Source organism: Saimiri boliviensis, chromosome 5 (genome assembly GCF_048565385.1).
Source record: "Saimiri boliviensis isolate mSaiBol1 chromosome 5, mSaiBol1.pri, whole genome shotgun sequence".
NCBI classification, from domain to species: Eukaryota; Metazoa; Chordata; class Mammalia; order Primates; family Cebidae; genus Saimiri; species Saimiri boliviensis.
The window spans coordinates 74,889,045-74,916,263 of record NC_133453.1 but is presented as its reverse complement, the minus strand read 5'-3'; the positions used below and the strand labels follow the sequence as shown (position 1 = coordinate 74,916,263).

Here is a 27,219-nt window from a genome sequence, read left to right as displayed (position 1 = left end):
TAATTGGACATAGTATCTCAGAGTTTAGAAATATTAAAATCAAAGGTAGGGCACTGTTTAAAAATTAACTTAAGAGTGGATCTAAATTTGAAACACAAACTTAAAAAATTTATAGGTAAAAACACAACAAGAAAAATTCTTGAGAACAAAAGTTAGGCCATAGGATTAGATATGACATCAAAGGCACAATCCATAAATGATTTAGTGTATGTATATATATATATATATATATATATATACATATATATATGTATATATACGTATATATATATGTATATATATATATACGTATATATGTATATATGTATATGTATATATACATGTATGTATATATACATATATATGTATATGTATACATACATATATACATATGTATATATATACATATACATATACATATATATATGTATATATATACATATACATATATACACGTATATATATATATATACGTATATATGCATATATACATATACATGTATATATACGTATATACGTATATATATATATATATATCAAAAAATTTGACTTCATCAAAAATTAAAAACTTTTATTCTGTGAAAGACCCTATTAAAGAGATGTAAACACAAGCCACAGGCTGGGAGAAAAAATTTGCAAGTCACATATCCAGCAAAAAGATGTGTCTAGCATATACAAGGAACCCTCTAAACTCAACAATAAGAAACAATCCAGGGCCGGGCACAGTGGCTCATGCCTGTAATCCCAGCACTTTGGGAGGCCAAGGCGGGTGGATCATGAGATCGAGAGATCGAGACCATCCTGGTCAACATGGTGAAACCCCATCTCCACTAAAAATACAAAAAATTAGCTGGGCATGGTACCGCGTGCCTGTAATCCCAGCTACTCAGGAGGCTGAGGCAGAACTGCCTGAACCCAGGAGGCGGAGGTTGCGGTGAGCCGAGATCGCGCCATTGCACTCCAGCCTGGGTAACAAGAGCCAAACTCCGTCTCAAAAAAAAAAAAAAAACAAAAGAAAGAATCCAGTCATGAGACAGAAAAAAGGTTTAAAATCGTTACCAAAGAGTGTAAACAAATGACAAATGACATACAAAAAGATGTTCAACAACATTATCTATTAGGAAAATGCAAATTAAAGCTATGATGCAAACCACTACACACCTACATTTTAAAATACTGGTAATGTCAAGTATAGACAAGAATATGGAGAAATTGGCTATCTCACATGTGACTTGTATAATGTGAATGCAAGATGGTGAAGGCCACTCTGGAAAACAATTTGGCAGTGTCATATAAAACTAAACATACACATAACGTATGACCCAGTAATCTACTCCGTTGTATTTGTACAAGAGAAGTGAAAACTTACATTCACACAATACGTAAATGTTTATGGCTGATGTCTTCATAAAGGCCCAAACTGGAAACAACCCAAATGTGCTCCCGTGGGAGAAAAGAAAAAAAAAAATTCTGTGATGCATCCATACCACAGAAAACTACTCAGCAGTAAAAATCAACAAAGTTTTGACACACTCAACTCAGACAGATCTCAAGGGCATTACGCTGACTGAAAAAAGATAGTCTAGCAGAGTTACATACTGTATGATTCTACTTATGTAAGAATCTCAAAGGGACAAACTTCAGGTCACAGAAAACAGATCAATGACAGCCAAAGCTGGAGGCATGATGAGACTATAAAGGGTTAACATGAGGGATTTTGTTTGAGGTGGTGAAGAGTTCTGTATTCTGATAATGTGCAGTTACATTAATCTACACATGTGACACAATTTCTTAAAACTATAAACCTAAATCAACAAACATAATGAAGATTATAGAATGCATGCAACAAGCTGATAAAATCTGAATATAGTCTGTACCTGTGTTAATAGCATTAGTATCAATGTCACCTCCCTGGTTTTGACAACATACTATCATTATATATGATATTATTATTGGGGGAAATCTAGGGGAAGGGCACAGAGAAACTTTCTGCACTATTTCTATAACTTCTTTCAAACAAAACTAGTTAAAAATTATAAGTTACAACAAAAATATACCTAAGGTAGCAAATCTCAAAATTTGGTAGAAATGATATTAGAATCACCTAAGGAACTTGTTCATAATACAGGTTTGCTTGGGTGGCCCTGCTTTGTACCTGCTAAATTAAACCTGCATATGGTGCCCAGATAGCATACATTGTTAATCTAGCACATTGCAGTTTGAGAACCACTGGACTAAAATAAAGGCAAAGATATTAGAAAAATGATGATCCCCATCAATAACTCTTGTTCTATTTAATGGCTAACTACTAAAGAAGTCCTACCCACACAAGACTTCATTCATGGACTACATAATTGAGTCAAGAGATTCCCGAAGATACAACAAAAGATATATAATGACATTATGGATCTATTTAATAATGCAAATGCTGTTAGTCATAACAAATCTGATATTATATCAATACAGAAGTGAAAATACGGACATAGAAAGCCATGCTTTCAAAACAAAGGTGTGTAGGAAAAATGCATCCTCAATAAGACACAAGCATCACATAGTCAGATGTCTATCATAAGCCTTTATGCTTTTCTATGAAATAATTATTGTTGGCAAATCATAGAGAAAAATAAGCATCACGGTAGTTGAGTTTAAAGTTTCCTTTGTGTGATATAGCTCATGAAAAGATCAGCCTAAATATTATTCCACATACAACACAGTAAGGGTTAAAACCCAAGAAGTTTCCAAATCTTTGTTTAAATTCCCTCCTAAGAAGATTTCACAGGAACATCCAGATACACAATTTTCACATTTACGTGAGGCAGCTCTGTGCCAAGTACCTACCAGGCCCTTTTTACATTTTATCACAAAAGAATGAATCACAGTCTTCCCATGATCTCCCAGCAATCTCATAAGAAAAGTAGCAATGCAACTAGAGGATAAATAAAGTCAGAATATCATTTCTGAAAATCTGCTAATCTCTAACTTAAACAGTTGCTATAACCTCCAAAATGCTAGCTCGCTTGCTTTCTGCTCTGTGGGAAAAATAAATAAATAAATAAGTTCTTTTGGATGAAAAATTATGGTCATTATGTGATTACGCTCAAATAGTTCAGCTGATTAATACTGGCCTCAAGTGAATCTTTAATTATAGGCTTAATCCTTCCTTACAGGGCTATTTAACCTGACCATGCTGCTTAGCCACAGGTGACAGTGCCAACTTTGAGCCAGAAAAAAAGTGAGCATCACTGGGCACAATAAAAGTCATCTGAGCATGTATGTTTGAAGGAAGACAAGTCTGTAACAACTCAAGGTACTTTCAATGTAGGTTTGGTCAGTAGTAGCATCTCTTACACCAGGCGCCCCCAAACTTTTGACACAGGGGGCCAGTTCACTGTCCCTCAGACCGTTGGAGGGCCGCCACATACTGTGTTCCTCTCACTGACCACCAATGAAAGAGGTGCCCCTTCCTGAAGTGTGGCGGGGGAGCCAGATAAATGGCCTCAGGGGGCCACATGCAGCCCGCGGGCCGTAGTTTGGGGACACCTGTCTTACACCATAGATGAAACGATCCATATACAGTGTCCTGAACCAAGCAGGAGAGGTAGTGGGGAACTAGGAAAGAGTGCTGCCTTACAAGACAGTATACTTCAACTCTAGTATCAATGCAACATATACTGAGCTGAGTCTCAGCTGTCTCATTTAATCAATATATTAAATGTATAGTGTATTATAAGAGAACAAACTAGGTAGCCTGGTAATAGTATCTGATCATTTTAAACTGTTGGTATTATTAAAAACGGCATAAAGCAAGGGTGAACAAACTGTGGCCTACAGGCCAAGTTAAGTTTATCACCCTTTAAAAAAAAATTAAAGTTTTGCTGGAACACAGACATGCTCATTTGTTTATATATAATGCATGAGTGCTTTCACACAATAACAGACTTTAGTAGTTGTGACAGAGGCCTTAGAGCCCGCAAAATCTAAAATATTTACTGTCTCGCCATTTATAGGAAAAGCTCACTGATTCTTGGCATAAAGTGTCACATTTCTGATAAAGTTACTACACAATTTTAAAATCCTTAGTTTTATGCAAAAGTATACTTCTTACATGTCAGGTTTGAAAAAATGTCAAAAATTTGACAACACACACTATTGGTAAGGTTGGGAGAAGAAGCACTCTCATACCTTGCTAGTGGGACACAAAAATGGAGAAACTTTCCCTACAGAGAAAGATTTAGCAATAGCTAACACAATCAAATATGTAGTTACCCTCTGGCCCAATAATCCTACCACCAGAACGTTATCACAGAGACACATCAGCTCATGGCTTATGCGTAATGTTAGTTCTTGACCCATTTTTGAAAACTAAAGACAAGAAACAAACCAAATAACCATGAATTGTAGACTATATCAAATTATGGTACATCCACTTGATAAAGTATTATGCAATCATGAAAAGGAATGAAAAAGATCATATACATTCATGTCTGGAATATATTGACAAATAAAATAAATAAGTGTTTTTACTATACTATCCTTTGATAAAAAGTGGATGGGGTGCTATATGGAATATAACAGAAACAATGCCAAGATAAAAATAAAAACGATTATCTATGTGGGAGGAAAGGAATATGGGAAAAAGTTAGATTTCTACAAACGTATCTTGAAATTTTGTCTTTAAAACCATTATATGTTTTTAAAGCGTTCCTTTTTCTTTTTGTTTGAGACAGGATCTCGCTCTATCATCCAGGCTGGAGTGCAGGGGCGCAAGAGTGGCTTACTGCAGCCTCAGCCCATTGGGCTCAAGAGATCCTCCCACCTCCGCCTCTTGAGTAGCTGGAGGCATGTGCCACCACATCTGGCTATTTTTTTTGTTTAGTAGAGACAGGATCTCACTATGTTTATCAGGGTGGTCTTGAACTCCTGGCCTCAAGCAATCCTCCTGCCTTGGCTTCTCAAAGTGTTGAGATTATCAGGCATGAGCTACCACACCCAGCTAGCTTTTCTTTTTTATATGCTCCTACTATGATGTATTCTAAAGACAAAAACACTTAAGAATTTTAAAACTGTGCCCAGTTGTCTTATTATTAGTAGTAATGTTAACATAATTATTTTGAAATTATTATTTGTATAATTGTAAAATATCTTAATGTATATTATTAGAGGTCAATATTTTCTGAATGAGAAGAGATAAACATAAAATTAGGGTCAAATAAAATTACTGTGACTTTAAATTTGATTGAATATATTAGTATGAATATAATTTTTTTCTTTCAAAAACGCATATTGGCCAGGCACAGTGGCTCATGCCTGTAATCTCAGCACTTTGGGAGGCTGAGGCAGGAGGATCATGAGGTCAAGAGTTCAAGACTGGCCTGGCCAACATAGTGAAACCCCATTTCTACTAAAAATACGAAAAATTAGCAGGGCATGATGGCAGGCACCTGTAATCCCAGCTACTCGGAAGGCTGAGGCAGGAGAATCACATGAATCCAGGAAGCAGAGGCTTCAGTGAGCCTAGATCACGCCACTGCACTTCAGCCTGAGTGACAGCATGAGACTCCATCTCAAAAAAAAAAAAAAAAAAAAAAAAAAAAAAAAAGCATATTATCCAGCTGTCCACTTGAAAGTCACCACCCAGTAGCAAAGAGCATGTACTTATGGTCTGTAAACACATTTTCCACCAAAGGAACCAGGATTCCTTGAAAAAATGGCTGAGTCCAGGTGTGGGCCAAAAAAACATATAAGACCTTTCTGGCAAACACAATGTTCTAGGATCATCGAGGTTATCACAGACTGTTGAGGGCATGGCAAAAGGACTCAACAGGCAACTGGAAGGACCTCTTTCTGGCCTAAGATGAGATAATTTGAACACTTAAATAATGACTACATTGCACTGAAATTTAACATTTATTTTAAAAAATCCATGTAATTAAACTAGTCACTATGAAGGCTGCAAGGGTAGGACATCTCAGCATTATGAAAATGTAGGGACAGAATTAATCAAGCATTTATACTGCCTGAAAAACAGTTCATACAGAAATACAACATTTGATGAACAAGGGTTTCCTTTAAAGAATTCTAGCTTAAACAAATGCAGAAGTAATAAAAGAATTAGAAAATTATTGGTTTCAATATTTGTCCAAAAACAGCATTAAGCAACCATTCATCAATGAACTCTAAGCCATGAGGTGAGAATTTAACTGGGAACATAATAAATGAATCTGATGGATACCACCTGAACCCACTTTTCAAATTTAGCATCACTAAATATTGCACAGACATAATATGCTTCATGACATCTTGCAATGGAAAGCACACAATACCACATATAAAGTATTCTTATCTAAAACATTTACTATGACTCTAACCAAAGAATTAAACAGACTGAAAAACAATATAAACACGACCGCAAGAATGTATTAGCAAGATGCTGAATGAGGGATAGTCTGCAATTTCAGTAACCCAATAATCAAAATGTAGGAACAAAAAGAAGGGGGCGGGAAAGACCCTGTACAGAATGAGAGATTTAAGTGACATTACCACCAAATGTTAGATACGCCAATGCCATAGAAGATATTTTTAAATGTCCTTATCAGTGACAAATATATAACAAAATGTTTATGAGTCAAATGGCTGTGTGTGGATTTTCTTGAGATGAATAAAGAGGAAAAAGTGGAGACAGCTATGGCAAAATTGGCAAAGGGTTTGTGAGTTTTAAAGCTGGGTGAAAAGTGAGTAATGAATACTCCTTTTTTATTGGAAAATTACTAATATAAAACATAAAATCTTTTGTTCTACGGTATACATGAACAAAATAATAATTGAAACACAAAGAAACAAAAGAAATTACTAAAACTAATGAAAAATACATTTCAGAATATTGACCTACTAAATGAAGATCACTTTTGCCTTTTCATCTATAAAATGAAAGGCTGTCTGAAAGATCTCTGAAGTTCTTTTCATTGTAATACTTCTTATTTGTGCTTTAAATATGATCATAATTTTTTCTTTCTAACATCTCGGCTCTAACCCTAGCCAACCCCCAGCCTCAAGCAGCCTCTAATGTATTTTCTGTCTCTCTATATTTGCTTTTCTGGACATGTCATATAAATGAAATCATGCAATATGCGTTCTGATTGGCTTCTTCCACTGAAGCAGCTCTTCAGGTTTACCCGTGTTGCAGCATACATCTATACTTTGTTACTTTTTATTCCCTGACAGAATGCCTTTGTATGAATAGACTACATTTCATTTATTCATTCCCCAATTAATAAATGTTTGAGTTGCTTCCACTATTTGGCTGTTAAGAATAAGGCTGCTATGAACACTCACACAGAAGTCTTTGCATATACCCTTTTTGGTATGTGTTATGGTTTGGTTCTCTGTCCCTGCTCCAATCTCATGTTGAATTGTATTCCCCAATTCAATGTATTGGAGGTGAAGCCAGGTGGGAGGTGATTGGATCGTGGTGGCAGATTTCCCCTTCGTGCCATTCTTGCAATACTGAGTTCCTGTGAGATCTGGTCATTTAAAAGCGGGTGGCACCTCTTCCCTTTTGCTCTTCGTCCTGCTCCAGCAATGTGAAGTGCTGGCTCCCACTTGCCTCTGCTATGACTGTAAATTTCCTGAGGCCTCTCTAGAATCCGAGCAGATGCCAGCATCATGCTTCCTCTACAGCCTGCAGAATTGTGAGCCAATTAAACCTCTTTTCTTTCTAAATTATCCAGTCTCAGGTATTTCTTTATAGTAGTTCTAGAACGAATACAGGATGTCATTCTTATTAAGACTTCACAGCATAAATAGTATGTTCCTAGTACTCTCTGATTCTTCCTGCATTCCTCAATGCACATGGAAATAGTTTAATGTCACTGGCATTTAAAATTATAATTTACTCATGAAAGACCAACAGATATTCAAGAACTATAAGCCACACCCGTATTACACAAGAACACAGCCTCGGACACAAAATTAATTATCCAAGAAATATTTTGATTATAATTAAAACAGTTTAAGAACTATATAAGCCTCTGCTTTTCCATTAAGCCACTCTTCTTTCAACTACAGATCAATAGTTTAGTATAAATGTTGAGTCTATCATAAGGATAATGAATAAACTAACATATATAAAGTTGGTACAATGAACACAGCATAATTGTGTTTAACTTATATACTGCTTTCACTACCTAAACACAAAGAGGGATGGAATTCTATTCCAAATGTTGCTTATACAACGATGGGCAATTCAAAAGTATGCTTTTAAACTCAATCATAAAACTGCATGATTATTTTTTTAATTTTTTTCTCACATTTAAATAAGTTCATTTTTGGGAAAAATCACCAGAGTTTTAAAACACATAGATAGAAGAGATACTAGCATTAGCTTATGAAAAATAGTTTGGTATTAATGATTTAGAAAAATGATCAAAAAGAGAGGCAAATCTAACAAAACCCTCTAATATTTCTAGTCAGGTTATTAAAAGGTCAGGTAAAGTGGGAAATCAAAAGTTCATATAACCTCACACATTCTGACTTAAAATGCACAGATGTAAACTCACTCACTGCTCTTTGATGTAGAGTGAAAGCTTTATTTTTGCAAATGGACCCACTGATGGGATTTTCATCCTGTCCTTGCAAACACAGCATACAAAGGCTTGCCTTTGATGTTCGCCTTTCCTAAGTAAATGAAAGATTTCAATACATCTGCAAAATAATTTACATGTAAATTCATTTATTTCATATTTTTATTTCATTATTTTAGTCGTCTCATTCAATTACAATTTAATAGCATAATTTTTTGGTGAGGGTAGGTAGCTCACCAAAGATTCTTTCTGAAGTATTTAAGTTTGCTTTTATGGAAACAGCTCTTCCTGTTTTTGCATTCTATGTATATAATATTTTTTAAATCACATTATTAAAATAAGAATTTGTAAAAACAGGCCTTAACAGGTTAAGAAATAGTAAAACAAAATTTTGAAAAAAATATAACTGGCATGAGCAGGTAAACTAGAGAGTCATTTACTGGTCCTAGCACCGAACAGTGCAAAGAACAGACATTCGGCATGTATTACTGAGGGATTGAAAATTTTATTTGACCAAGTTTGTTGACTGAAGTTTAAGAACTTCTACAGATTACTACATACAGGATTGCTGGAGAACTTGGATCCGTACACTGACAAACCTTTAGGAAATCATGACCTAAAACTTCATTTTTTTTTTCAGTTGATCAAAACACGTGCAGGCCAAGCAAAAGAAGCCATCTGCTACTCCTTAATTTATTACACAATTTGTAAGAAAGGCAGTAGAAAACGAGAATACTGTGGATCAGATCATATGCACCAGAAATAATACAAATGATTCTCTCAATAAAATAATAATATAAGCCAAGCTTGTCCAGCCTGTGACTTTCAGGCCACATGCAGCCCAGTACGGTTTTGAATGTGGCCAAACACAAATTTGTAAACTTACTTAAAACATTATGAGATATTTTTTTTTTTCCTCATCAGCTATCGTTAGTGTTAGTGCATTTTATGTTTAATGTGTGCCCCAAGACAAATCTTCTTCTTCCAGTGTGGCCCAGGAAAGCCAAAAGATTGGACACCTTTGAATTAAGATATAAATATATAAGCATGGTTTCCAGAAACTATTTTTATTTTTCTATAGAAATAATCCCTCTTATTTGGGGATTCTTATCTGGGGAAGAAATGATCCAGAACCATCTTACATCTATTAGCTAAATCCCTCCTATCATCTATCCCTTAGTAAATAATTTGATAAAAAGAAATTTTAAAAATCTGTAAATTTTATTACTATCATCAGAATTAAAAAATCACAATGAAATTTAAAGATAAGCAATATATATAGACAAAAGACATATCTAAAAATATCCATGAAAGCACTGGCCTTCCTAATTCCTTAACTATTTTTAGGTAAATTTTTATTGCAAGCACACGATGGCACACTAAGCAAAGAAATCTGTTTACACACTAAATATTTCCATACAAGCAACAATAGGCAAATGGCTTACTGTAAATGTTCACAGTTCTGAGTAGTGATTACTTCAGATTAGCAAGTTCATATTAGCGAATGGAAGCTGACTCAGTTCAGGAACCCTAACTGTCTGGTTTCATGCTAGATCTTGAAGCATCTAGAATATTTAATGGAACAAAGAAGATGCTCAATAAAACATAGTTGAAAGAATGATTTCTCTTTCAGATACACAGATAGATACTCTATCATGTGTTCAAATGTTTTCCTAATTTTGAAAAAAGTATCTCACGTCTTAAAAGCATGCTGGGTTAAAATGTCTGATATAGTCAATGTGAAATAACAGTTCCTTTCACCATTTGACCCTGATTCATAGGAAACAAGAACCTGCATAAAGAATAAATGATCCTTAGCCATTCAACATTCAGGTTATCTTCTAACAACGTATACAAATAACCAACTTGGCTGGGCGCAGTGGCTCACGCTTGTAATCCCAGCACTTTGGGAGGCTGAAGCGGGCAAATGACCTGAGGTTGGGAGTTTGAGACCAGCCTGACCAACATGGAGAAACCCCATCTCTTTAATAATTCAAAAAAAGAGTAGCCGGGCATGATGGTGCATACCTGTAATCACAACTACTCAGGAGGCTGAGTCAGGAGAATCGCTTGAATCCGGGAGGCAGTGGTTGCGGTGAGCCAAGATCCTGCCTTTACACTCCAGCCTGGGCAACAAGAGTGAGACTCCATCTCAAAAAACAAAAACAAAACCAACCTGTAGGGTTGCTAAACATCTATATTCTATGAAAATCATTTTCTTCTTCCCATCCATCAAAGAGATATTCGCCTTTTGCTTTCAGACTGGTGGTTTGAAAATTCTCCCAAATAAGTCATTTTATATATATTTTTCCCAATCATCAGCAAATAAGAATATATTTTATATTCCTGTTTGTGAAAAAAGTCAAATTACAGATTATTAAAAGTGGCTCATTTAGAGTAATTGGGAAAAATGCAGTGGCTCATGCCTGTAATCCCAGCAGTTGGGGCAGCCAAGGCAGGTGGATTCTTTGAGCTCAGGTGTTTGAGACCAGCCTGGGCAACATAGTGAGACTCTGTCTCAATTTTAAAAAGAGTAATTGCACAAAGTTAAAGGACGCAATGCACAAGAAAGAACGCTACACCAGGAGAGGAAGCAACATGAGTTTTGCCACATGTACCCCCACAGCAAGAATTTATTAAGCACCTATGCTGGCTTTGGGTAAAGAAATAAGTACAACCCCTGCATTCAAAGAACCAACAGTTTATTATTTTACAATATTCATCAACTACCCATAAAAAATCCCAAATGTTACCTTGTTCTCTCTTTCTCTTTCGGTGTCTTTGGTCAACAAATGAGCACTTCTGAAGCACCCATAAAAACATAAATAATCAAATTTACTAAGGTACAATGTGCAGGAGACTATATATACATTAAGCTAATTATTACCACAACACTGTGAGTTGTTGCTTTGTGTATAATTTACAGACAAGACATAAATTCCTGAGAAGGGAGCTAACTCATTTTCAGTCAGTAAACTGCAGACCTGGGTTTAAAACTCAGGGAAGTTCATTTCAAATACCCATTTCCTTTATCCTATGCCATTCTGTTACTGTATGCCCTATCTGTGTGCCCAGTGCCAGTGAAACATCAATCTAAGATCTTAAAATTCTGTTTATAAGAGTGACAAATTGAAAGCAAAGGCAAAAAAATAAAATAAAATAAATCTGAACACACAATATATTGTGTGAACCTCTTATAAATATTTTCTCTGAAATTACATCTACTAAAAAAACGACTAACTCATCATAAGAAAACCATTAGATATATGCATACTAAAGACTAATTCATTATAATTATGCTTTCATGATCTGTATAACTATATTAAATCTTTTCAAACAAAGCAAAATTACCCATATTCTGAAAAGCAAACAATGTTTTCATCTGCCTAGTTTAAACAAACAAAATACTACTACTGGTCCTCACAATACCATCATTCAGTACCATAGAAAGGTAGCTGATTTCATGTATAAACACTGTAAAATCCATTGCAATTCTTCCTCTCAGAAACAAGAAAAGGAAATGACAAAGAAATATACAGTAGTCTCATTTATACAAACTTTCCCTAAGGAAATAGGTGGACCTAGAAACAAAGGCAGATATAACACGCCAAGTAACAGTGATGGTCAGTACAACTCAATGTTGTAGCAAAGACTGTTCGAAAATAGCCGTTGGATATCAAAGCCATTAAAACAACTTTTATAGCACAAGAATTCTGGTATTATAGGTGTGGTCCAGTTATTATGAATGTCAAGATACAGGAGGTAAAATCCTAATTTACACATTAATTTTTGATCCTAAAATAAAAATAATATATGTTTATTGTACTAATCTCACAAAAAGATCACTATGTTCTATATTTTGTCCTCAATTTCATAAGCACCATTCATGTTACTCTTGTAATATTTTGCTAATTGCCTTCTACTACTTTTCTTATTAAAAAGCTAGAAAATATAAAAATTTTATCTCAAAAGCAAAATGAATTCTGTATCACTGAGAGTGCATTGCTTATATTCATGAATTTGATGAGATAGCTGTGCACTTTAAGAAACCACAGATGACTCTGACCAACAACCTAAGTTTTTCCTATCAACAGCATGAAACTTTGAAAATCATCTCTAGTAATCCTAAACAAAGCAAACAATACACATGTAATACATAATCAATTTGATATTCCATCTAAATATTTTGTTGTTTAACCAACAGTTTCAATTGTTTCCTAGAGTTTCTCATTGGAAAAAAAAAAATTGTGTACTATGTTTCGTTTCAGGCACTACAGTAATGTATGATTAGGGCACTCTTATTAGACAAAACCAACTCAAACTTATGTACATTTTGCAAAAAAAATGAAAACCTTTAACAAAGAAGTGACCTCAACTAGAATCATAAATGGATTTGTCCGCATGACTTGGGAGTTTCATGACATAATTGACAACAGGTTCAAGTTAAAAAAACAAAAATGGGTCAGTAGGAGTCACGGTGTTCTGAACAGGTGGAGACAGGTTTAGAAAGCATGAGTTTCTAACTGTACATCACCACAGATATGGTTTATGTGCCATTACTGAATGTGTCTTTGTAAATTACTATCTATTTTCCTTTGACAAGAATAAATTGTGATAAGAAGGCATCCAACTTATAGCTATATAACATCAAAACTCTAGAAAAAAGCCACCCAATTCTAAAAATTATTTCAAACATGAAAACAGAATATAATTATACTCTTAATATTGAATGTATAATGAGTTTATATTAAACAATTCTATTACTCACCTTAATCTTTTCCTTTTCCATATTATTCAGTAATGTGCTTTCTAAAGAACATATGCATAGTGGGAGTAAACAAGACAGGAGAGGTGCCTTCTCCTCTTCCTTATTAATGACATCAGTATCTTTGCCTATTTATAGTCTGGATCATCTGACCTCATGGCCTACATGAATAAGGGGATTTCTTTAGTTGTTAATCCTCACAGCCTGTGCTTAGCAGCAACTAACCAGTGACAGATAGTAACTTGATACTATCTTTATTATCTTTTTTTTTTTTTTTTTTTTTTTTTTTTTTTTTTTTTTTTTTTAGACAGAGTCTTGCTCTGTCACTAGGCTGAAGACTATAATCTCTGCCTCCTGGGTTCAAGCAATTCTCCTGCCTCAGCCTCCCGAGTAGCTGGGAGTATAGGCACACGCCACTACGCCCAGCTAATTTTTGTATTTTTTAGTAGAGACAGGGTTTTACCATGTTGGCCAGGACAGTCTCAATCTCTTGACCTCATGATCTGCCCGCCTCATACTCACAAAGTGCTGGGATTACAGACATGAGCCACCACACCCAGCCTATCTACATTATCTTTAAAGTAAAACATAGTGAGATTGCAGTTTGTGGCTGTTTTGGTTTATGTCAACATTAAATGTGATAAAGTTTCTTTATCAGCAAAATTTGAAAAATGTAAATCTCATATATTTATTTCTATGGGAAATCTACATTCAAATTATATAAGTTAATAAATTAGATTTCTAAAAGGTATTAGAAATATAGCCCTTGTTTTAAAAAAAAAAAAACAATGATTCTATTGACTATTTTTCACATTTTATAATAGCAAGTAGATTCATAATTTGAACATCTGAAATCTCTCCTAAGTACATGTATTATTTCTTCATTTTTTTTTTAAATAATCTTATCACTTCTTCTAAGGAGACTTCTTTAAATGCTAATTAGCCTGTTAGAAGACCTACTTTATACCACAAGACAATGTTAACTCAATTTTTTCTTTTAAGTCACCAAACTTTCAACACAAACCATTTCGAGATTCAATTAAAGGATGTATTTGGGTATCCAGATATTCTATACCACAATTTAATCTTACATAAAAAGACTAATTCTCACATTCATCTAATATTACATAATACCAGACATCTATTTGAGGGATGAAGTTAATGTCTTACTTAATAAAAGAACAATGTCTTAGCGCACACATCGTACAGAAAGTACAGCACTGCAAGCACGGAGATGAGTGAAGCTGCATTATTCAGTTTGTTTAGCAAAGCTGTATGTAATTGTGTACCAGCCAACTTAGAATGTCCATGAACAACCTTCTTATTCAAGATTCATGCTGACAGAGTAAATATTACACTCAAGGTCTGCTCTCAGGGTCATGTGCTAAAGGATTTTTTATTTTTTTAATTTAATGCAGGTAAGTTGACTAACTGCAATTGTTACTTACTACCAAGAGGGTTGTTAACTCAGAGAGGCCCATGCCAGGATCGTACAGGGGAAAGAGTGCCAATCTAGAGATCCAAACGCTGAATTCTAGTTTGAATTTCTGTCAAGGAACCAAAGCAAATACCTGAAGTCAGCTTTATAGGGTTTTCATATTTTAAATGATAGAGGTTATTCCTTGTAAAAGCTAAAGTCTTAGATGACTGTAATTTGTCATAGTGTTTATTGAAATATTTACCATAATTTGAAAGGAACCTCAGCATGTCTTAAGGGTAGGAAGTGTTTCCAGTAAGAACATAATGAACAGCAGTAGTTAATATTATACACACAGAGTTTAATGGATTAAGCATTATATTTAAAATAACTTTTCTTCTTTAACATGCATATATATTTAATTATTCATATATATTTAATGTGCTAAGAAAAATAATTATATAATTTATTCTCCAAAGCATCAATTTACAAATTAAAATAACTTCTTGAGCTTTTTCTACAAAAATTCTAACAGAGAAAAAGAGTCCTCAGAAATATTAAAATGTTTAAGAGTGATAATAGTTTGACAGATATTTTTAAAGCAGAAGATTAGGAAAGGTTAAATTATTTTAAAAGTTTTACAAAACGTATTTACTTACAACTGTTCCAGAAAGTCTCTATAAAACGGTACTGTTCCGTTAGCTATTTACTTTTAGTGAATGCTGAACCAACTACCCTGCTCTGTTACCAACTCAACGGTTTGTCATGTATGTGTAAGCGCCAGGCACTTCTTACCTCTGGCAAGCATGTAAAAGAAGGAATTCACTGGTCTTACAAATCATTCTGTAAATGATCACATTAACACTTTCACAGGCTCTTTTTCTGAAGAGAATGTGTTTTATACAATAAAAATTATAAAAATTAAAAACAGCTTATCAAGCAATTATAAAACTGGATAATCCAATTTTTTGTCTCCTTTATACAGCTCTAAATGCTTGCAGATTCTCAACATATACAAAATCTATAATTATTTTAATTAATCATTTTTTATCTTATTGCTAAGAAGCACATCTGTATAATATTTTTTAAAACCTTAAAATTACTTGTAGGATGATAGCTTGAAGAAAGCTGAGTATATGAAAATAAAATTCAGAGAAAAAAAACAGTCATTTAATTTTGTAAAAAGTCAAAAAAACAAAAACAAAAACAAAACAAAACAAAACAAAACAGGTAAATTTCCCGGTAGATGGCCTAAAATTTCTCCCAGTCAGTCCAGGGCAAACATCATTTTCTACCATGGAAACCTCAATACAGCCCATGGAAGCTGGTATTTCAGTTTCATAGCTTCACTTCCACTAACATTCTACTGTAAAGACCCTGATGTGAAAGTAGAGGAATTTAAACAGCTAGATTTTATGGTCAGTCCTCTTATAAAATCAAAGTGCATCTTTGCAGCAATTCAGACTTTTCCAGAATGTTCAGAATCAAATGCAGACTATTCAAATATGCGTGACAGAAACTCTGATACAAAATTACACGTCCCATTACTTTCATTGATAAAATCGTTTCTTCTTTCATGTGTGTAACACTGACTGATAAGGATATAGCTCAAAATAGCACAAGAACTGTCACTGGCACATGCTTTCTAGCATTGATTGGTTTCATACAGCTCTGCCTACTTTGTACCTACATCTATCTCCACAACAAAACATTTTTAAGAAGGTGTTCATAAGAATGAGTCTAGAGCTTTAATGCACAGCATGAGGATTGAGGCTAATAATATTGTACTGTACACTGGAAGTTCGCTAAGAGTAGTTTTCAGGTGCCTGTATCATTTTTAAAGGTAATTATGTGAAGAGATACATGTTAATTTGCTTGACTGCAGTAATTATTTCACTATGTATATGTTTACCATAACATCAAGTTGTATACCTTAAATATATACAATAATGACTTCAAAAAACAAGATGTTCAGGTTAGCATGGCAGTAAAAGCCTATAGTTCTAGCTACTAGGGAGGCTGAGATAGGAGGGCTGCTTAAGCCCAGGAGTTTGAGGTTGCAGTGAGCTGTGATTGTGCCACTGCACTGCAGGCTGGGCCATAGAAAGAGATCCCACCTCTTTTTTAAAAAAATGCACTCACAGTTCTTATTGCTACTTCCTTACCTTGTAGCTTCTTAGGAGCCCAATTCCATCGGGCTACCACCCCCAACTCCACCCACACTATCCTATATATTGATTAACACCAATGCCCCTCACGGTGCTCCAAATACTAAAGAGCAGGATTCTTCCATAATTTTATTTTGCTTGATTTCTTCATGGCACTCTAAATATTTGATGTTGCCAATCCTAAAATCTTTGCCTGGAAACAGACTACTATGTGCAATACATTCTGTTTGCCTCTGTTGTCCTGCTGGTAGTTTGTTTCATTCTGTGTTTCTGAGATGGAGTTTCACTCTGTTGCCCAGGCTGGAGTGCAGTGCCATGACCTCAGCTCACTGCAACCTCCACTTCCCAGGTTCAAGCAATTCTCTTGCCTCAGCGTCCTGAGTAGCTGAGATTGCAAGCATGTGCCACCACACCCTGCTAATTTTTGTTTTAGTAGAGACAGGGTTTCACCATATTGACCTTGAACTCCTGACCTCAAGTGATCCACCAGCCTTGGCCTCCCAAAGTGCTGAGATTACAGGTTTGAGCCACGGTACCTGGCACCTGCTGGTAGTCTTTAGTGCCCTAATGCTCCCTCCTCATTTGCCCTCAAAGATACCCCAAGTTGCATAATCAATTATATGGGATCATTCTACTTGGGGGTCTTACTACCCATATTTTAAAATCTCTTGGCTGCCTAATTAGGCATCTCAAGCTTGATAATGCCAAAATTGAACTTTCACCCCTCCTCCCTTAGTCTCCCCCACCTCAATCGCAGCCCCATTACAGTCCAAAATCTAGGAATTTACCTTGGTCCATTCCTCTCTTTCCCTCACTTCCATTTTCAATCCAAAACAGATGCTGAATTCATGCACTTCATCTCTGCTACAACCACCACCCCCCGCCCCACTGCCCCCGGTCCAGTTCGACCCTCCATTCCCCCCCACTCCACCCTGACAGCTTCCCTGCCTCTGCTTTCAGACATCATTCCAATCTCTTCCACAAAACATCCACGCGCCATTGTAAAATGTAAACTATCAATTCATTCTCTGTTTGAAATCTTCCAAATGTTTCCCATAGACCTCAGAATAAATTTCAAACTCCTCATCCTGCTAAAGGAAGCCCCAAACTGCAGCGCTGTCTAGGTCTCATGTCCTCTTTATCAGCCCACTGTGTTTTTTCGAGGTCTGGTATGTATAAGCCCTCCCCGTCTTAGGAGATTTGACTCTACTGTTCCCTGGACCTGGAATGCTTTTCCTCATGCAGATCCCTGTTCAAACATTACCTTTGCATAAAGATTCTTAATCGAGTGTACAGCAGTGTACCAGTTGTTATCCCATCACCCTACTTTAATTCTTTTTAAAGTATTTATTGCTGTTTTCTTCTTGAAATTTATTTTGTCTGGCTGCCCATCCCCTCCCCCGCCCCCAAGTTTGCTCCATTCATAATCTAAACTGAGAAGAGGCACCTTATCAGTCTTTTCCTGCTGCCTGTAACAGGGACTGGCACTTGACAAGCAATCAGTAAGTCTTTGCTGTCAAACAAGTGAATCTGTTATGAGGAACACTTTTTTGCTAATTCGACCACTTAAATGTTTATGTAAATTGTGGTTAACTGTCTTTGGAAAAACATTATGATTAATATATGTAAAAAGGGCATGAGCCTTTGGGAAAAAACACAAAACTAATTACATTAGATATTTAATTTTTAAAAATAAACTTACTCTTTTGGAATAATTTTAGATTTACAGAAAATTAGTAAAGACAGTTCCACATGCACTTTAGTTTCCTTTAATGTTAACATCTTACATAGCTTTGTCAAAACTAATATTAAGACCAGTGATTATTAACTAAACTCCAGACTGTATTTGGATTTCACCAGTTTGTCCACTAATTCCTTTTATATGTTCCATTATCTAATCCAGAATACCATATGGTATTTAGTTAAAATTTAATTTTGAATTGTAGCTTGAATTTTTTTATTTTTCAAAATGTCTTTTCAGTTCTGTATGTGGCATATACAAACCTTACTATTGGTCTTAACTTATTTGAAAATAAGTAATTTTACCTAATATAAAAGAAGCAATATGCCAGGAAAAACAAAAATTCACTAAATAATGAGACACACATACATATGCATGCACACGCACACATGTGTGCACACACAAACACATCATTACTGTTAAAGACAGAACAACTATTATAGTATAATCCAAGATTCTTTTTAAAATTTTCTTTGTTACCTTCCTAAGAATGCTGCCCTAGACTTCTGAAAAGTTCTGTATATGCATCTATGCACCTGAGGATTCCAGGCAGCATTAAGGGAGAGCAACATAGAATTGCTGCTATATACCTGAATGTAGGTAACAGCAGGAATGCTCACAACGATCCTTCTTAGAAAAAATGAGAACACAATCTTCTAAACTAAGATGAATGACATTCATGAATCACATTAGTATCAGCTTGATTTCCTAAAGCAACTTTTAAAGAGTGTAAAACAACATCCTTAACACAGGTGTCACTGAGGCAAAAGAGAAATAAAATGTGTCAAGTGTAAAAGAAACTGGCATAGGGGTACCTGTAGCCAGCTGGAGAGAAGCCTAGCAATAGTACAGACTATTCATATCTAGCTAATTAATACTCTGGGAAACGAGAAATCTGTGTTAGGAAGTTTTCCAATTTTTCAGAAGACATAAGAACTCTGAATTTTTACATAAAATTTTCTATGTTGTCAAATAATCTGCCCTGCTAAACACAGCATTCTATGTGGCCTTGGGAAAATGGCACTGAAAACCCTAAGCCAGTGGCTAGATGTCACCACTGCTGTCTGCTACTATGCGTAGTGGCCAAGAGTTAACGATAACAGCCACAAAAAGTTCTGGTCTTCTAACAGGATGCCTCTAACAGGAATAGATAGCTTCAGATACATGAGAAAAGCAGACAGACTGTTCAGGAAAAACGCACTCAACATTGACTGAGGCTTTATGACATGAAGGTTTGCAAGGGAGTAAAGTGGCAGGGAATGCCACTTTATTTGACTGAGGGAATAAAGTGGCAGCTCAGAGAACGGGTGCATGAGAAAAGGTTATATTTGGGAGGAACGGCAAATGCAAGGGGAGAAAAGAGCTCTTAATGCTCCAAGGCAAAGAACTTTCCTCTGGCCAAGTGCAGTGGCTGATGCCTATAATCCCAACACTTTGGGAGGCCAGGGTGGTCAGATCACTTGAGGTCAGCAGTTCGAGACCAGCCTGGCCAACATGGTAAAACTATGTCTCTACTAAAAAATACAAAATTTATCTGGAGTGGTGGCATGTGCCTGTAGTCCCACCTACTCAAAAGGCTGAAGCACGAGAATCGTTGAACCCAGGAGGCAGAGGTTGCAATGAGCCGAGATGATGCCACTGCACTCCAGCCCGGTCAACAGAGTGAGTGAGACATAAAAGACAACTTTCCAATCAAGGCCTCGTAGGCCATACTGAATTTAGGTTATTGAAAATCAGTCACACAGAGTAGTCATATGATCTTATTTGCATCTGGAAATATCATAATGAAAATGAAAGGCATTGATTAAAGGGTTAAGACCAGGGACACGTAGACCAATTAAATGATCAGTAATCCAGGTAAAAGTTGCCAAGCCCTGGTAGCACTGGGAAGAGAGGGAAATAAATAAATTGAGGAGATATTTGAGTGATAGGGTCAGCAAAATTTATTGGCCAAGTCGCAGGTTAACCAAAGAGAAGGGGGAAACCCAGGAGAAATCCCAGTGTATGACTATGATAATTCAGTAAATGATGAGACCAACCACAACCAGAATAAAAATTACAGGAGGAAGACAAGACTTCATAGGATATGAGTCATTCAGGAGTTTTGAATTTGAGAGGCATATTGGAAACATGGTCTTTAAATTTTGTACTCTCCAATTGAGATCAAATGCTTGTTTTTTGTTTTTGTTTTTGTTTGTTGTTTTTTCCTATCCATATTGTTTTTGCCTATCCAAATTACTTTCCTATTCCTAAGTAGGGGTAGAGAAAATTGATCTTTTCTTATATTCTAGGCAGAAAAGTGATTCAAACATGTAAATATTACCATAGATCACAGGCTCTGATGAGAAAGGATAAACAGTACAAATCATGACAGAGTCATCATCTTTGCCTGGGGAATTTTTTCATCAAAATTGTCCTGCTCTCTGTTGATCACCTGAAGGAATCTGGGCTATCCCAATCCTCTGCTTCTCCAGCAGGAAAAGCCAGGAGGTTCCTTGCTCCCTTCAGCCTTAAGAATGATATCAAAGAGGCTTTACCAACACTGATGAGGTCTTGAATCCCTCAGAGAATTCCATGAAAGCTTTAGGAGGTACAGAATTCTTCCTCCTTGCCCTTGATGAGCTGCCCTGCCCTGCTCCACCCACCTCACTTCCCAGAACACAGAGCCTATTTCCACAGGATTCTTCCCAGCTTCCCGCAGACTCCCAGGCCCAAGCAGGACAGTTTTCTTACAGCAGGGTCATTCTCTCTGAGTCCCTTGAACAAAAAGTCAGACCACACAGACCAGTGCCTTCCTTCAGGTCTTTTTTCATCAGCCTCTGTCCCAATAACTGAATCTAGAAGGAAACAGAAGACTTAAGATGACAGCACTCCACAAGTTTAGACAGAACATTAAAGGGAGGGTAGGGAATGTGCAGGTATGAGATGTGGGTCAGGCCTCCATCTGCGGGAATGTTTTCATACTGCACTTAGGGCCGAGATGAGGCCCGATGAGAAAAAGGTCTGCCTCATGAATTTTAAACTATTTAAAAAATACGATAGGATACACTTTTATTTCTTTTATAGCTTAGATAAATAATGATGTAACTTGGCTATCCCACAATTCAAGCAAAGTTTTACTTTTGCTAAATGTGAGGCAGTCTAGCAAGACAGAGCTGAAGACCTGGCCCCGATTCCTGGCATCCCCGTTAGCTGTCTGTGTGACCTGGGGCAAATTACTTATCCTCATTCTCCTAGATTCTCGTAAAACGGGGTAGTAGTAAGAGCTACTTAGGGGACTGCTGCAACCAAGGTCCTCAGGACAGTGCCTACAGCGCAGAAATAGCTGACACTGAGGGTGCTAATGCCGCAAAAGAGAACATAAGAGGCCTTTGTAGTAAACATTTCTGAGAATGAAAGGAATTCCATGTAATTTATCCCTTTTACAAAAGTTTAAACTTATAAAAGTTGTTGGCCAACTTAAAAGATATATGTTCATTCATTTTAAGTCTTCTGAGTCAAGTCACATGGAAAAGTTTTGAGATTTTCATGGCTTTTTTCAAGAGCAATCTTTTTAGCATGGTTTCCTCTTGGACAATAATGAATAATTAAACATTAACTGAAGATCTGATGATTATTTCCTGTGGATCTCAGGATAATGGGTTATGAGCTCAAAGACACAGCTGATACTCTCTCCACAGAGAATGGACAAGGGCTGCAGCGCTCCTATTTATTCCACAACCATTCCACTTTTGTGTATTTTCAGCTTTATGCCTTATTTAGAAACCAAATGATGTTTGCCCTGGGCGGTGCTGCCAGAGTATCTGCCAGGCTAAGTGGAAATCCACAAGGCAGGATAAGCAACAGACAAGTGAAAATGCTGTTTTCGTGGTGACTACTGTCGCCTTGTGAGGTCTCTGGGCAAGGAGTAAATATAATTCCCAGTCAATAATTTGCTCTTCCAGTAAGTCAACTTTAGAACAGACACCCTTTAAGAATACCTTGCCTGAGATGTGCATATAAGGCGTTTCCTTATATTTAAGGAGAATTTTAAATACACAAACATCCCTCCAGTATTTCAACAGCAGTAATGTGTTTCCCTCTGCAATATTCTGAGTTTCATAATGCTGAATTTTAATTATAAAAGTAGTTTACTGCTTTAAAATCAAAAACAAAAAACAAGATTCAATACCTTTTACATACATCACAATGAATACTACACAGAGAAAACAAACATTTATCTTCTTTACATCGATTTAAGTTATTAGACTTTCTTTTTTAACCCCAATCCTTTTATTTTTTAGGTACCTCATATCCATATGACAAAAACAGCACAATGACAGCCCATGCCCACAATAACAGTATGTATATACTTGTGGAGAGAGGTTGGAACACTTTTGAGAAAGGCTGATAAAAATAAAATTGCTACTAACAAGTTGGAGAAGCATTGGGTTAACATTTAATTTTTAGATAAAAGAATGCTTTGGTATCATCATGGTCAAATCAGAAGCTTTCATGTTCTCTGTACAGGCACTCTGTGAAGTGTTGCTGAGATACTCTTTCCCCTTTCTCACCACCCCACAAACACATATCTTTATGGATACTTTACAAGATACTTCACTGATAAGGATAAGAACTATTTAGACAATTAGTTGAGGCAGTAATACACCTGGGAGGCAGGATTTGAACTTAGGACATCTGATTCCAGAAGCTACATTATTTTCCACTAAACTACAAGTCAAATTTAATTTGAAATGTGCCTCAAATTAAAACATTGATCCGGATTTTATTTCAAAGGCTTTATCTGTGAAGGTGCTCAAAGCAAAACAAAGCATAAAGAAACCACATACACAGAGAAAACCAATAAAGTAGATCGATTTTCAACAAATCTCAATAATATAACAACCTTATTACTACTTGTTAGAGAAATCTGTAAACAAGCTTCCCTAATAGCATTATTAATGTGTTGTTGAATTCTTAAAAATGGAATCAAGCTATGCATTTCTTTTAATCGTGTTTTTTTCTTTAGCCTCAGAGAAGGCTACTCAGTTAAAAAAAAAAAAAATGGAACTGTTTATCCTTATAACTTTGGACACTTTTTATTTAGCCAACACTTCTAATTCCCTGTTACTTTGAATTGTCTTTTACTTTTATGTTTGCAATTTTATATACCCACAAATTACAGAAGTGTGAAAAACCTTGATGGCTAGCTTCATTCCTGCAGCTAATTCTCAGTATTATGAAAGTTGAAGAAAATGCCTGATCTTTATTACTTCTTTTTAATTTTGTGAGTTTCATTTGCTCCTTTAATAAAATTACTAATGTTTAAATTTAAAATTCTACAGTAGAGTTACTCATCCTTAAATTAACTCTGCTGATTATCTTTTTTGGTTTTGTTTTGTTTTGTTTTGAGATGGCGTTTAGATCTTTTGCCAAGGCTGGAGTGCAATGGCACGATCCCGGCTCACCACAACCTCCACTTCCCAGGTTCAAGTGATTCTCCTGCCTCAGCTTCCTGAGTAGCCAGGATTACAGGCATGTACCGCCATGCCTGGCTAATTTATTGTACTTTTGGTAGAGATGGAGTTTCACCATGTTGGTCAGCCTGGTCTCAACTCCTAACCCCAAGTGATCCACCCACCTTGACCTCCCAAAGTACTGAGATTACAGGTGTGAGCCACTGTGCCCAGACTAATTATGTTTTTAAAAATCACGTAACTGAAAAAGTAGTCTAGCAAGCCAAATAGAAAAACATTACTTTATATCAACTGAACAAGAAAGACCAAACCAGTTTATTTTCATTATTTTGCAAGCTGTGACATCACATTATTCACATTTTTTTTTAAGCGGATTAGTAGATTCCAGGGGCTGAGGAAGATAGAGAATGGAGAAGAACTGCATTATGAGTATTTTGGGATAATGGAAATGTTCTGGGCTAGGATAGTGGTGATGGTTGCACAACACTGTACAGGTACTGTTACTGTATCTCACACATTAAAATGGTAAATTGTATTTTGTGTATTTTACCACAATTTTAATAAAAACAGCCAGATATTTTAAGACTATTACTAATACAAGAAGTAGATTTCTGGTCAAAGATTTATACTTCATAACAGCAATTGGAATATAAAAATAACATTCTATAAAGATATCACATTAAATGTTTAATGAAAGCTTAAGGTTCAAAATAATAACCCACTGCAAGGATAATTTTATCACCTATGAAATCAGAACTTCCCCAAGATATATTTTAAATGGTTATACTTAAAATGTCATAACATCAATAGTTCAGTAATCTGCCTTGCTTTCCCATTTTTTCACATATTACATAAAAGGAAGACTAAGCCTTCAGTATGTGATTATCACAACTATGTATTTTTTGAACTTCTACAGCAGTGTTCCAAGAATAAATGCCCAAATCCCACAGGTCTTTCAGAAAGGCAAGATGAAGGATGGTCATGGTGGCTCACACCCATAATTCCATCACTTTGGGAAGCCAAGGTGAGAGAATCACTTGAGCCCAGGAATTCCAGACCAGCCTGGGCAACATAGTGAGACCTCATCTCTACTACAAAAAAAAAAAAAAAAAAAAAAAAATTAACCAGGTGTGGTGACACGTGCCTGTGGTCCCAGCTATTTAGAAGGCTCAGGCGGGAGGATCACAGGAGCCTGGGAGGTCAAAGCTGCAGTGAGCTATGATCGTGCCACTGCATGCATTCTAGGGTGAGCACCAGAGTAAAAACCTATAGAGAAAGGAAGAAGAAGGGGGCAGGGAGGTGGAAGGGGAAAGGGGAAGGAGAGGGGAGGGGAGGGCAGGGGAGGGGAGGGGAGGGGAGGGGGAGAGGACATAGTTGTGATAATCACATACTGAAGGCTTAATTTCCTTTTATATATTTAAAAATGGGAAAGCAAGGCAGAACTATTGATGTTACCACATTTTAAATATAACCATTTAAAATGTATCTTGGGGAAGTTTTGATTTTATAGGTGATAAAACTATACTTGCAGTGGGTTTACTTATTATTTTGAACATTAAACTTTTCTTAAAATTTAATGTGATATATTTATAGAATGTTATTTTTATATTCCAAGCTATTATGAAGGGGAGGAGGGGAGGGGAAGGGAGGAAAGGGGAGGGGAGAAAAGCCGAGGGGAAGGGAGGAGAGGAGCCTGGGCAACATAGCAAGATCCAGTCTCTACAAAAGATAAAAAAAATTAGCCAGCCATGGTGGCACACACCTGTGGTCCTGGCTATTTAGGAGGCTGAAGCAGAAAGATTGCTGGAGCCTGGAAGATGGAGTCTCCAGTAAGCCATGATTATGCCACTGCACTCCAGTATGGGCGACAGAGAATTACTCTGTCTCAATCAATCAATTAACCCATCAAACACTTGTGATAAAAGTGGGTATTTTCGAATTCTTTCTAGGGAAGCTGAACCAGGCCATGAGAAGGAGTTAGCAAGACCAGAGTCCAGGCAGCAGAGGAAACAGATCCAAGTGGACCACTGCGATCTTCTCAGGCTTCCTTTCTCTCTCATCTCACGGTACATTCTCTCATTTCAAAGTGTTTACAGCATTTATCTCTAACCTCATTCACATTAAATTTTCATTTATGCATGTTTTTATATGTTTTATATTTCATAGACTTTAAGATCCACGAAGGGAGTATCACCACACTGTGCAACACACAGAAGTCACTCAACAAAGACTTGCTTTTATATATAATCCTAGTTTTACTGTTCTATTTTTGTATCTGCATTTTGTATCTCTAAATTTTAAGTTCATTTATTTAAGACATAATTTGTAGATATTTCTTTAGTCTTCCAAGTTTCTCACACACTGCTAAAGCATACAGAAAGTGCTGGATCCACATATGTAATTATTTCATGTGGCTGCTTCTGTGAATTCCAGAGTGATGTGACCATATCCACCCTTTGTTCACAGTACTAAATTCTCTCTGGAGGGCTAGCTCTAATGTGAATTTCCCTAAGAAGGTGTCCTAATCTCTCCTCCCTTCCATTTGCACACTCTGCTTCCCTGTCCTCTGTTCCCTAAGCATTTGGAGGAGGGTATTCATGGGTTATCAGGGTACAAAAATCCTATTATGAAACTTATGCATTTATCTGTTTCCCTTTACACTATAGAGTCTCTTAGAGAAGGAAATTTGCTATTTTCATTTTTGGATTCCACTGGTACTAGAGTCAATATGTATTTTCTTAAACAGTTAATATACATATAAAAGGAAGGTGCTTTGGTTTGACTGTGTCCTCCCTATCTAAGTTGTTAGAAACTTAATTCCTAATGCGATGGGGTTGGGAGGTGGGTCCTAATGAGAGATGTTTAGGTCATGAGGACTCCATCCTAATGAATGGATTAATGCTACTGTTAAAAAGGGCTTGAGGCTGCAAGGGTACTCTCTTGTCGTCTGCCTTCTGCCATGTGAGGATGAAGCAAGAAGGCCCCTGCCAGATGTCCAGGCCTTCATCTTGAACTTCCCAGCCTCCAGAACTGTGAGAAAGAACATTTCTAGTCTTTAGAAATTACCTAGTCTGGGAGTTTGAGACCAGCCTGAGCAACATGGTAGAAATCCCA

At 36.2% G+C, this 27,219-nt stretch overlaps 1 protein-coding gene across 10 annotated transcripts in view; it reads right to left on the bottom strand.

Moving 5' to 3' along the window:
- COBLL1 (cordon-bleu WH2 repeat protein like 1) overlaps positions 1-27,219 on the bottom strand; it is a 166,254-nt gene that overhangs the window by 81,179 nt on the left and 57,856 nt on the right. The window contains exon 1 of one of the 10 annotated variants that reach the window (XM_074399582.1): positions 14,772-15,169. The exons of 8 other annotated variants lie outside the window; for them this stretch is intronic. The gene's annotated coding sequence lies outside the window, so the exon portion shown is untranslated. Of the gene's footprint in view, positions 1-10,586; positions 14,051-14,771; positions 15,170-27,219 lie in introns of those variants that run through there. One more of the 10 variants, XM_074399581.1, reaches the window with a different exon arrangement.